This window comes from Echinops telfairi, unplaced genomic scaffold (genome assembly GCF_000313985.2).
Source record: "Echinops telfairi isolate 266 unplaced genomic scaffold, ASM31398v2 ScPeMD7_7412;HRSCAF=8450, whole genome shotgun sequence".
Lineage (NCBI taxonomy): Eukaryota > Metazoa > Chordata > Mammalia > Afrosoricida > Tenrecidae > Echinops > Echinops telfairi.
This window is the reverse complement of record NW_022111312.1, coordinates 18,572,498-18,582,201: the sequence shown is the minus strand read 5'-3', so window position 1 is coordinate 18,582,201 and position 9,704 is coordinate 18,572,498.

Genomic DNA, 9,704 nt, shown 5'->3' with positions numbered 1-9,704 from the left:
AACTCAGGGATACCTACCAACAGCCATCGAGTCGATTCTAACTCATAGCCACCTTACAAGACAGGCTAGAACTACCCCAGTGCGTTTCCCAGGCCAGAATTCTTTGTGGGAGCAGACCGCCTCATCTTTCTCCTGAGGAGCGGCCAGTGGGTTTGAACCGCCAACCTTGCGGTTAGCAGCCCAGCATGCAGTAACTCACTGCACAGGCACACTGTTTGCTCTTCTGAGTTTTTTGTTTGTTTGTTTGTTCTTTTGAGTAAATGGAAGGTTTGTGTTTACCCCGCGTCCCAAGTCCCTGGGAGCCATTATCCCAGCAGCGTGTGCTTACTCCTGGCTGCTGGACAGCATGTCAGTCGTCCTTAAGGTCACGCTGGCTTCTCTAGCCTGTGGTCACAGGCTGCATGGATCGCGGCCACGCACCAGCAGCCCTTTTCTGTGCCCAGGAAAGCCGACAGGCACATGACTCACCTTGTTGCTCCATCTGCTTTTTTGTGGCCACCTGGAATGGAACCTCCACATCCCCTGTCAAGTGAAATGCTCACTGAATGGGCTTCTGGGGACGCTGCCGAGGAAGTGTGGATGAGCAAGCAGTTCAAACCCACCTGCCGCTCCCTGTGAGATAGATGGGCTGCCTGGGCCTGGAAAGGTCACAGCCTCAGAGAGCCCATGCAGGGAGGCTGGGTCCATGTCGGCTGGAGGGCTGAAGTTAAGTGGTTGTTGGCTGCACAGAGTAACTGATGCAATGCATCCAGGACCCAGGAGCCCACCCAACCACCACAGGTCAGATGGGGGGTGGTCGACTGAACGCCCAGACCCGAAATCCGGGCCTCGCCACCCTGCTCTGGGCTCAGGCTGCTCCCCCAGCTCGTGTGGGTTTCGAGCTTCGGAGCTTACAGACTCCCAGAAGCAGACAGCAGAGTCCCAGCGAGCAATTTCCTCTGATAAAGTAGTTAAGAAAATTATATGTAGTATTGAAATTACATAACTGTTATTATGGCTTGCTTAAAAATTATTTAGATTTAATTGATCAATTAGATAAAATTATATAGTAGTGAGAGTTGGCAAAGACCCAGGGAAGAGCTATCCGACACCCAGGAGCCCACACTCTCCGCCCGGGAGCCACGGTGCTAGGACTCATCTGCTCTCGGCTTTCCAACGTGAGGCGCACCGATCACATCAGGGGGCTTGTTCAAATGAACCTGCCAGGTGACTGCCTGGTGATCGGGGCCCCGCACGTTCCCAGAGTGGACATGTCTTGACTAAGTTCATCTTGTGCACACAGAAGCCCTGCTGGCACAGTAGTTAAAGAGCTTGGCTGCTAACTGGAAGGTCAGTGGTTCAAACTCACCAGCCACTTCTGGAGAAAAAGGTGAGGCTGTCTGTTTCTGCTTCTGTAAACCCACAGGGTCAGTTCTGTTCTGCCCTGTGGGGTCACTGTGAGTCAGAATCGACTCAAGGCTAGTGGTTTTGATTTGACTTTTTATCTCTATTAGAAGGAGCTCGGGTGGTTAAGCACTTGGCTGCTCACCGGAAGGTCAGCTGTTTGAACCCACCAGCTGGTCCTGGAAAGAAAGGCAAGGCCGCCTGCTTCTATAAAGAGGACAGCATTGGAAAGCCCACAGGAGGGCCCTGCCCTGTGCTGCGGGGCTACTGTGTGCACCGACAACACAGGCAGGAGTTTAGGACGTGGCTGCAGAGCCTCAGGTTTGCCTCGATGCCTCGGTCCCCCTCCTCCCACCCGGTGGTCAGGGCACCTGGAACTAGAGGCTGTGGAGGGAAGGGCACCAGGGGCCAAATCTTCCCACGCAGGTCAGACCTACTTGCCTCGGCTCCATTCTTCTCACAGCCACACTGTGCAGGGCCTGGAGACTGTAAATCTGTGCACAACAGACAGCTCCCTATTTCTCCCGAGGAGCAGCTGGTGGGTTAAACCACCCACACCTTGTGCTTCCCAACTCAGGGCTTCATTCACAGCACCGCCAGGCTCTCTCCAAAACCCAGACGGAACTCACTGCCCTCGAGTTGATTCCTATAGGACAAGCCGAGTCGTCCCCCGTGGGTTTCTGGAACTATGGGTCTTTTATGGCCTCATCATTCTCTTGCAGAGCAGTTAGTGGGTTCAAACTGCGGGCCTCGTGGTTAGCAGCCCAATGTGCAACCACGTCACCACCAGGGCTCCCTCCAGGGCTCTTGAGGACACACTCCATACAGGTGACCCCAGGGGACCTGCTTGGTCAGAGGCTGCTCTCTAGGTCTTTGGGACTGATGCCCCCGCCCCCTACCTGTCAGAGTAGAACAGTGCATCCTGGGGTTTCCCAGAAGTGCCAGGCCTTTTGACCAACAAGTGGAAGTGCTGCTCCCACCCAGCACTCAATAACCCTCAACAGAGTCTCTAAACATGGAGACCAACACTGGTGTTTGACCCAGTTCCAGCCGCCAACGTTGTAGGGGTTGTGAGTGTGTGAGTGACCAGGTCCCGCAAAGTAGGCAATGAGTGTGTGCATGATCGGCACCCGTGGGCGTGTGCATGTTTGCAGGTCATGTGTGCATGACTGGGCACCCACGGGTATGTGTGTTTGTCAGGGTGCAGATGCCTCCTGGTGGTGCTCCAGAGTCCCGTGCATAGGGCAGAGGCCTGGGCAGCGCCTAGCGGCTTCCCCGTCCACGCTCGGACGCACCAATTCAATGCCATCGGGCACCGCTACTGGGACAGAAGAGACTGACACTCCACTCTGATCTTCAACTCATGAGGTGGACGGGAAGCGAGGTCTCCACACACACCTTGAATGATTCCACCCCCCAATTCTCCCTCCACTACCCACCCCTCATGTTCTTCCTCCTCCACCTAGCTCCCTGGTGAGGAAGTGAGCCAGCCAGCAGCACCGTCCCCCTTGCCTCTGGCTTTCGCGGTTCCCCAAAGCCTACCCCAGAACATGGTCTGTCACCGCCCCCTCTGATCCTGCCCCACCCCTGGCCAGAGAAGGGTTCCACGCTGGAGTCAGCGGGGGCAGGTGGAGCAGCTGCCCAGGCCCCCAGCCCCTGTACCCAAGTCCCCACGGAGAATGACCCAGTGTGAGCAGCACGTTGGGGGTTCTGCGCTGGTGGCTTCATTTGGGTCGTTTTGCAGAACCACATGCAGATGTAAGAAAGCCTTCAGACAGTGAAGCAGCAGACGGGTCTAAAAGGCAAACAGTAACTCCTTAGCCTGATCAGCCCTCTGAGATGGAAAAGGCAGATTTGCCCAAGGACAGGGGCCGGAATGTTCGGGGCTCAGGAGGTGTGGAGTTGAGGGGTCCTAAGAGGAGGTGGGTGAGGGGAGGAAACCAAAGTCATGTGAAGTGCTGAATGGAAAACAGAGGATTCACTCTGATAGGTAGGTTTATTGTGCCAACCTGGCCAATAGGAACATGTGGGATTGATCAGGTCGCAGTTTGATTGGAGGGTAAAGAGATAAATGGCTCTGCAAGGCCTGCCCACCCCCTCCTCTCCCTGGTGATCAGAGAGTGCATGATGCTGCTATAGCTACTTCTCTGCCTCCACCTGTGGGCTACACTACCTGTGCCCAGGCTAACCCGTGGATCACTAGAGCTTGAGGCTCCTTTGAGACCTGCTTCACCACGCTGCTGGTGCGTACATCAATTGAGTTTGAGGCTGGTGAATTCTGTCACCTTGCATTGCTTGCGTTTGATATCCCCTCCGGGCCTATTTCACTAAGCTCCTGAGCTACTGACTGCTGCTTGCTGCCTGCGGGCAGAGTCTGCTTGCCTTGCCTGAGGGAGGACTCTGCTGTCTGCTTTCTTGACCTTGGACCCAGCATTCCATGTGAGTTGGAGGACTTCCAGTCTGTCAACTATTCTATGGAAGTGAGTTGAACTGAGCCCTCTGTACAGCTGTGTGGAATAATTAACTGTTATATTCCTCTTCACTGTATAAACCTATATATATTTATATATAAAATCATAAGTGTCCTGGTTTCGTTTCTCTAGAGAGCCCTGCCTAACACACAGCCATCAGCCTTCACTATCTCGAGTGAGCATTTAAGAATCAACAGTAGAAGGAAGTTGTCCGACTGGACCCAGGTACCCCGTCCCCGGGCTCCACCAGTGCTCACGTCCTGCAGCACAGTTCACCACCGGCTGTTGGCACCCATTCTGTCTAGACACAAAAGTCCCTGGACCACCTGGTCCCTAGTGATGCCCTTCATTAGCCATGCCCACTCCTCTCCAGCCTTCACCAACCTCCTCCCTGCCCACAGAAACAAAGACAAACACTTGTACTGGTGATTTGGGTGGAAGTCCACAAAGCAAACCAGGCTCCCGTCAGCAGTCCATGTACATGGCTTTTGGAGTCATTGGTTGCCGCTCCACGATGTCACAGCACCCTTCGCATGTCCTCTCTGGGGTGGTGGTGGTGCTGTCTGTGGCCAAGGCCATGTGACCAGGTGTACAGGGACTGTTTGTGGAGGCCTGTTCTGCTCTGCTCTGAGAGCTGCCAGCCAAATCGCCACAACAAAACGATGCCACTCTTGGCTCGGGGTGGACAGCCGGGGTGGGTGGTGGGGACGGGCAGGAGCCATCCATGCACTCAGTCTGAGGAAGAACGAGAGGCGGGCAGGGAGGAGGATCCCTGGGCTCATGTCTGGATTCGGGGTGCAGCTGGGAGGAAGTGGGGGGAAAGGGGGAGTTGCAATGAACCCGGAGTCAGGTGAGTTGTGGGGACAGTCAGAGAGTAGGGGCACCCAGGGGACCTGGTTTTGTGCTCCCCACTCTCACACACCCCTCGAGGTCTCCCCCCACCAAGGTGAAGCCTCTAGTGGGGCCCAGACCCACGAGCGCCCGGCCCAATGCTGGCCTCTAGCCGTCGGAGTGCCCAGTCTCGGGGGACGCCCAGGGCAGGCCATCCGGCCCTGCAGGCCTGATTTATGAGGAACGTGCAGATCTGATCTGGGAACAGCTTGCTCCTTCGCACTAAATAAAATGACAAGGCAGCGGTGGCGGCAGAGCGGGTGTGGGAGCACACTCATGTATACAGATGACGGCCATAAATCTTCCCGCTGCCTTGGCACCCCCTGCTCTCTGGGGACTTCAGCCAAAGACTGGAGTCGGGACACACACAGGGGTGGGGGGTGGCAGAATGAGAGGGGGCTGCGTGTCCCATGAGAGCCCTGCCTACCGCCCCCATCCCCCACCCCCATGTTCTCCGTCCTGCGTGCCACTCTATGTGCACAGTGAGGCTTTCTGCCGCCAGCCCAAACAGGGGGCTTGAGAAACTCCCCTGGGAGTCAAAGGAGGGTTCCTTCTCAGAACAGAGACTCCTGGTTCCGTTTGGGGTGAGTGTTAACAGGGAGTGTTTTGTTAGCTGGCAGCAGGTGCCCACCCAAGCCAGCGTGAGCAGGGGGGTGGGTGGGTTGCAGGCACAGCGGGATCCAGGGGCTGGCTGCAGTGAGTGTATTGGCCGTTCTCTCTCTCTGGCTCTCAGTGAAGAGGACTCACCTCTCCTGACTTGCCTCTGGGGTCTTCTCCTCCCTTCCCCTCCCCAGCCCACCCCCTTTCCCTGCTTCCCTCAATGCTGCCTCCCCCAGGAGGGCTAGCAGGGATTCCAGGTTAACACGTTGTGTCCTTAGCCACCTTAGCTCACAACAACCTCAGCTGTCGTCCAGGGGACTGGACTCCTGGGGGCCACGTGTATCGGAATCCAAGGTGCTGTGGGGTTTCAGTGGCTGACTTTGGAAGTTGTTTGCCAGGCCTTTCTTCTGAGGTGCCTCCGGTGAACCCAACCTCCATCAGGTGAGCAAGCTGCTGCATGAACAGATGGACAGACAGGTGGACGGACCTTCCATATTGGGTCCCTGGGGCCAAGTCTCAGGTCCAGTCACCCTGCAATAGGGCTGCTCCTCTGTATGCTGAGTGTCAGTGGAAACATCCGGGTTCTGGTTCAGGGGTATAGTGCTGGGCTCACACAAGCTCAGCAGTTCAAACACACCAGTTGCAGAGAGAGAGAGAGAGAGAGAGAGAGAGAGAGAGAGAGAGAGAGAGAGGAGATAGTGGACTGCAGTAAAGACAGACAGCTCTACTCTGCCTAACAGGGCACTCAGAGTCAGAACCAACCTAGTGGCAGGGTGTGTGTGTTTGTTTATTTCTCTGGCAGCCGAAATGAAAGCTGGATTGTGGGTCAGGGTTCCGCCCCTCCTCTGTGTGGCCGTAAGTGAGCTCCTTCACTGCCCAGTGCCTCCCTGTTCTCATCACACCCAGACCTCATGGCAGCAGTTAGAGCCAGGGTGTCCAGGTGACCCGCACGTGGGCCTGCAGACTACGCTCCTTGGGGACAGAGAAAGTCAGTGCCCACAGCCACCATGGAGCCAGCTCAGCCACAGGACCAGAGCCAACACCATCCGATACCCTTTCTGGAACGTTCTGGGGAGACACCCAAAGTCTTCATTTGGATGAACACCCTCCCCTCACTCCACCAAGTTCAAACCAAGCCCTGCTGCCCAGTGGATTCATAGCAAGCCTTCAGAGCAAATAGAGGGACCCTTCTGGCTTTCCGGCCTGCCAATCCTGACGGAAACAGGAGCTTGTGGAGCCACTAGCGGATTTGAACCACCAACCGCTAACCTTGCAGTTAGCAGCCTAATCCACCACACCACCAAAACCTCCCCTCTCCTCTCCCCCTCCCCTTCTCTCTACTTCTTTCTCACCCAAGCCCCCCTCCTTCCCCCAATGAGGGCCTTGCCTTTGCTGATGTCCTGTTAGGAAGGGGGAGGCAGGTGCAGGCTCAGCCTACAAGACCTGGTCTTCCCCTGCCCTGGTCCCCACATGCCTCAGGTCCGACGTGCCCATCTGTGCGAATGGACCCTGGGCCTGCCAGCTGTCTAGGCCCTGAGAGGACATGTGGCTGATAACCAAATTGCCACAAACATCCCTGCTGCCTGTTCAGAGGTCTCTGATGGTAAGGTCCTTCCCTGGTAGAGTGATGGGGCCATCAGTCCCAAAGTCACCGGAAAGAAGCCCTGCCAGTGCTAGCCAGAGCCACCACCTGCTTGCAGGAGAATGATGCCCATCTCCCCTGCCTCCCTGGCAGCCCTGGGCCCCATTGAACTCACAGCTGCCCTACAGGACAGGGATTCCAAAGTTGTGATCTTTACAGGAGCACACGGCCTCATCTGTTTCCTGTGGGGCGGCTCTTGGGTTTGAACCACCGACCTTTTGGTTAACAGGTTTGCATTTAACCACTGTAGCCAGCGGTTCCTTTCTTAAAGATGACAGTCCTGGAGAACCTATGGAGAAGTTCTGTACTGTCCTGTGGGATCACTACAGGTCCGAACCAACTCAGTGGCATGGAGACCCATGCCTTCCAGGAAGGCGCCTACAGGTTCCTGCAGCGTCCAGAGGCCAGCAACTCCACCAGCACCAGCCTGTAGACTAGCCCACCCTACCGTGTGAGTAGACGCAGGACTGCAGGTGTGGCTGTGATCTAAGGGGCAGCTCTGGGGGTCTGGGCTGGGTACTAGGGTAGATGGTGGTGGTGGTGGTAAAGGGTTGTGTGTGTGATATGCACCCCCTGGTCCCTACACGTTAGTGCCCCCACACAGTGTGGCTACACTCTGGGTACTGCCACACACCTCCTGTGTTTTGAGCAGGAAGCTGGACACTGGGCAAGGAAGGCTAGAGAGCGGATGCCTTTTGACTGGGACCATCGAAAAGATGGAATGTGGCATGGCCCACCAGAGGAGCAAGCTGTTTTGGAGGAAGTGCAGCCAGAAGGCTCCCTAGGCTTGAGGGTGGAAAGCCTTTGTCTGGAGTTTATTGGCATGTCATTGGGAGGAGGTGGGGGGCGAGGACAAGTCCCTGGAAAAGTAGAGGGGCAGCAAAGAGGAAGAAGACCCTCAGCCAGGTGGGTTGACCCAGAGCCTGCAAAGTGGGTTCAGGCACAGGAATGAGGATGAGGATGGCACCAGGCCAGGCTGTGCTTTGTTCTGTGGGAGGCAGGTGACGATGAGGTAGAACGGCCTCAGTGGCGCCTCACAACGCCACTCACTATGGGGTCTTTGGGATATCGTCCCTATGGTCCCCTCAAAGAGGCCCTGGGGGGTGCAGATGGGGCGCGGTCAGCCAGTTCCCAAAGGTTGGTGGTTTGGGCACGTGGAAGAAAGGCCTGGCGACTGGCCATGGAAACCCAGGTGGGCCACGTGTCTGAGAAGACAGGACGGCAAGCTGGCACCCCCATAATCCCCCCAAAGGGCCCCGGATTGGATCACAACCAAGAGGCTTGCCTTTCAAACAAAGTCTAGCCAAAACTAGCTGCTCATGTGGGAAGCATCATTTCCTACTAGATTCCTACAGAATGCAGCGCAATGTATTTACTCGAACAGAATAATGTTTTCTCCTGCAGCACCATTTTAACATCGCTTTCAATAAGCATATAATGAAAAGTGCCTGGCTTTTTTTTTTTCTTGAGCAACAGTGGCTAATAAATTTGATTCCAGAGCCCGGTTGTCTGGGCTTGAATCCCAGATCTGTGTCCCGTCATCCACGTGACCTTGAGCACCGGACGCACCTCCTCCGTCCCAGCCTTGGTTTCCTTGGCTTTAAGTGGCTCCCATGCAGTCTGTGCTGGCACGTGGTTGTGGTTGCAAGGGCTCCGACCGGCAAGTAGCCACGCAGGACACAGACCACGCTGGCCAACAGCTGGTCCTTTGTGTTGTCGTTCTAGAAGCCGTCCTGAGGAAACGGAGAAGCAGCGTACGACCCTGCGTTTTCATAAACAGGAAAATGCTGTATTTCCAACACAGAGAGCGGGGAGCGGCTATTTCTTTGTCAGACACACAGCCTCTGAAGAAGCGCCTGGAGCGGTGATTGGACCGGCTGCCCAGGCTCCTCAGAACAAGAGATTCTTACGGGAAATTGTGGGGCTCCCAGCTGCCTGGGGTCCTGAGGCCAGGTCTTTCCCGGGCTGTCACACTGAACTGGGAAGGAGTGTAGCAGGGTCTCATCGGGTCCCTGGAGCCCCACCTCTGTGCTGGGTGTCCTTTGAAGGCCTGGCCTGGGAGGTGACCAGGAGGGCCTGAGCCCTGCTTCCTGGGGGGTTTAGCACCCAGACTCCAAAGTCAGCTGTCAGTGTCAGGGCCTCGCTAGGCGCATCTATAAAGTGCCAGTTTGGGACTGAGAGATTGGGACAAACCCCCACCCCCACCCCACCCCCCGCCCGCTAGTTCTGAGTGTGGAGATTCTAGGATGTTGCCCTGGGCGCCTACTCCTTCTGCCCCAGATCCAGGGCCCAGCCTGGGGCTCCCTAAGGTGAGATTGGATCTTGGGCCCCCGCCGCTTTCGCTTTCCCAGCCCCCAAAAGGGGGCAGGAGAGGGTCAGGGGTTAGGAGAGGGCCTGACATCTGGGAGGGGGACCGGACGGACGCAGTGCTGTTGGCTTAGGGAAGGAGGTGCGCAGGAAGCCTTGGGGCGCGCCACCTTGGCCCCTCACCTGCCACCCCTCCTCTCTCGGCCCCTCCTGCACAGCTTTGGCTGGGCCCCGTCTCCGCTGGCCAGGTTCGGCTTTATCTGACTGGGGGAGGCGGAGCGGTGCGCTGGGACCCCACCCCGCCGCCGACCTGGGGTTCAGGGGGAATCCCTGCGTTCTGACCCAGTCGCGCCCGCTTGCCCTTGGCCGAGGTCCGCCCGCGCTCCTGCGCAGGTCCCAGCGGCCCTGCC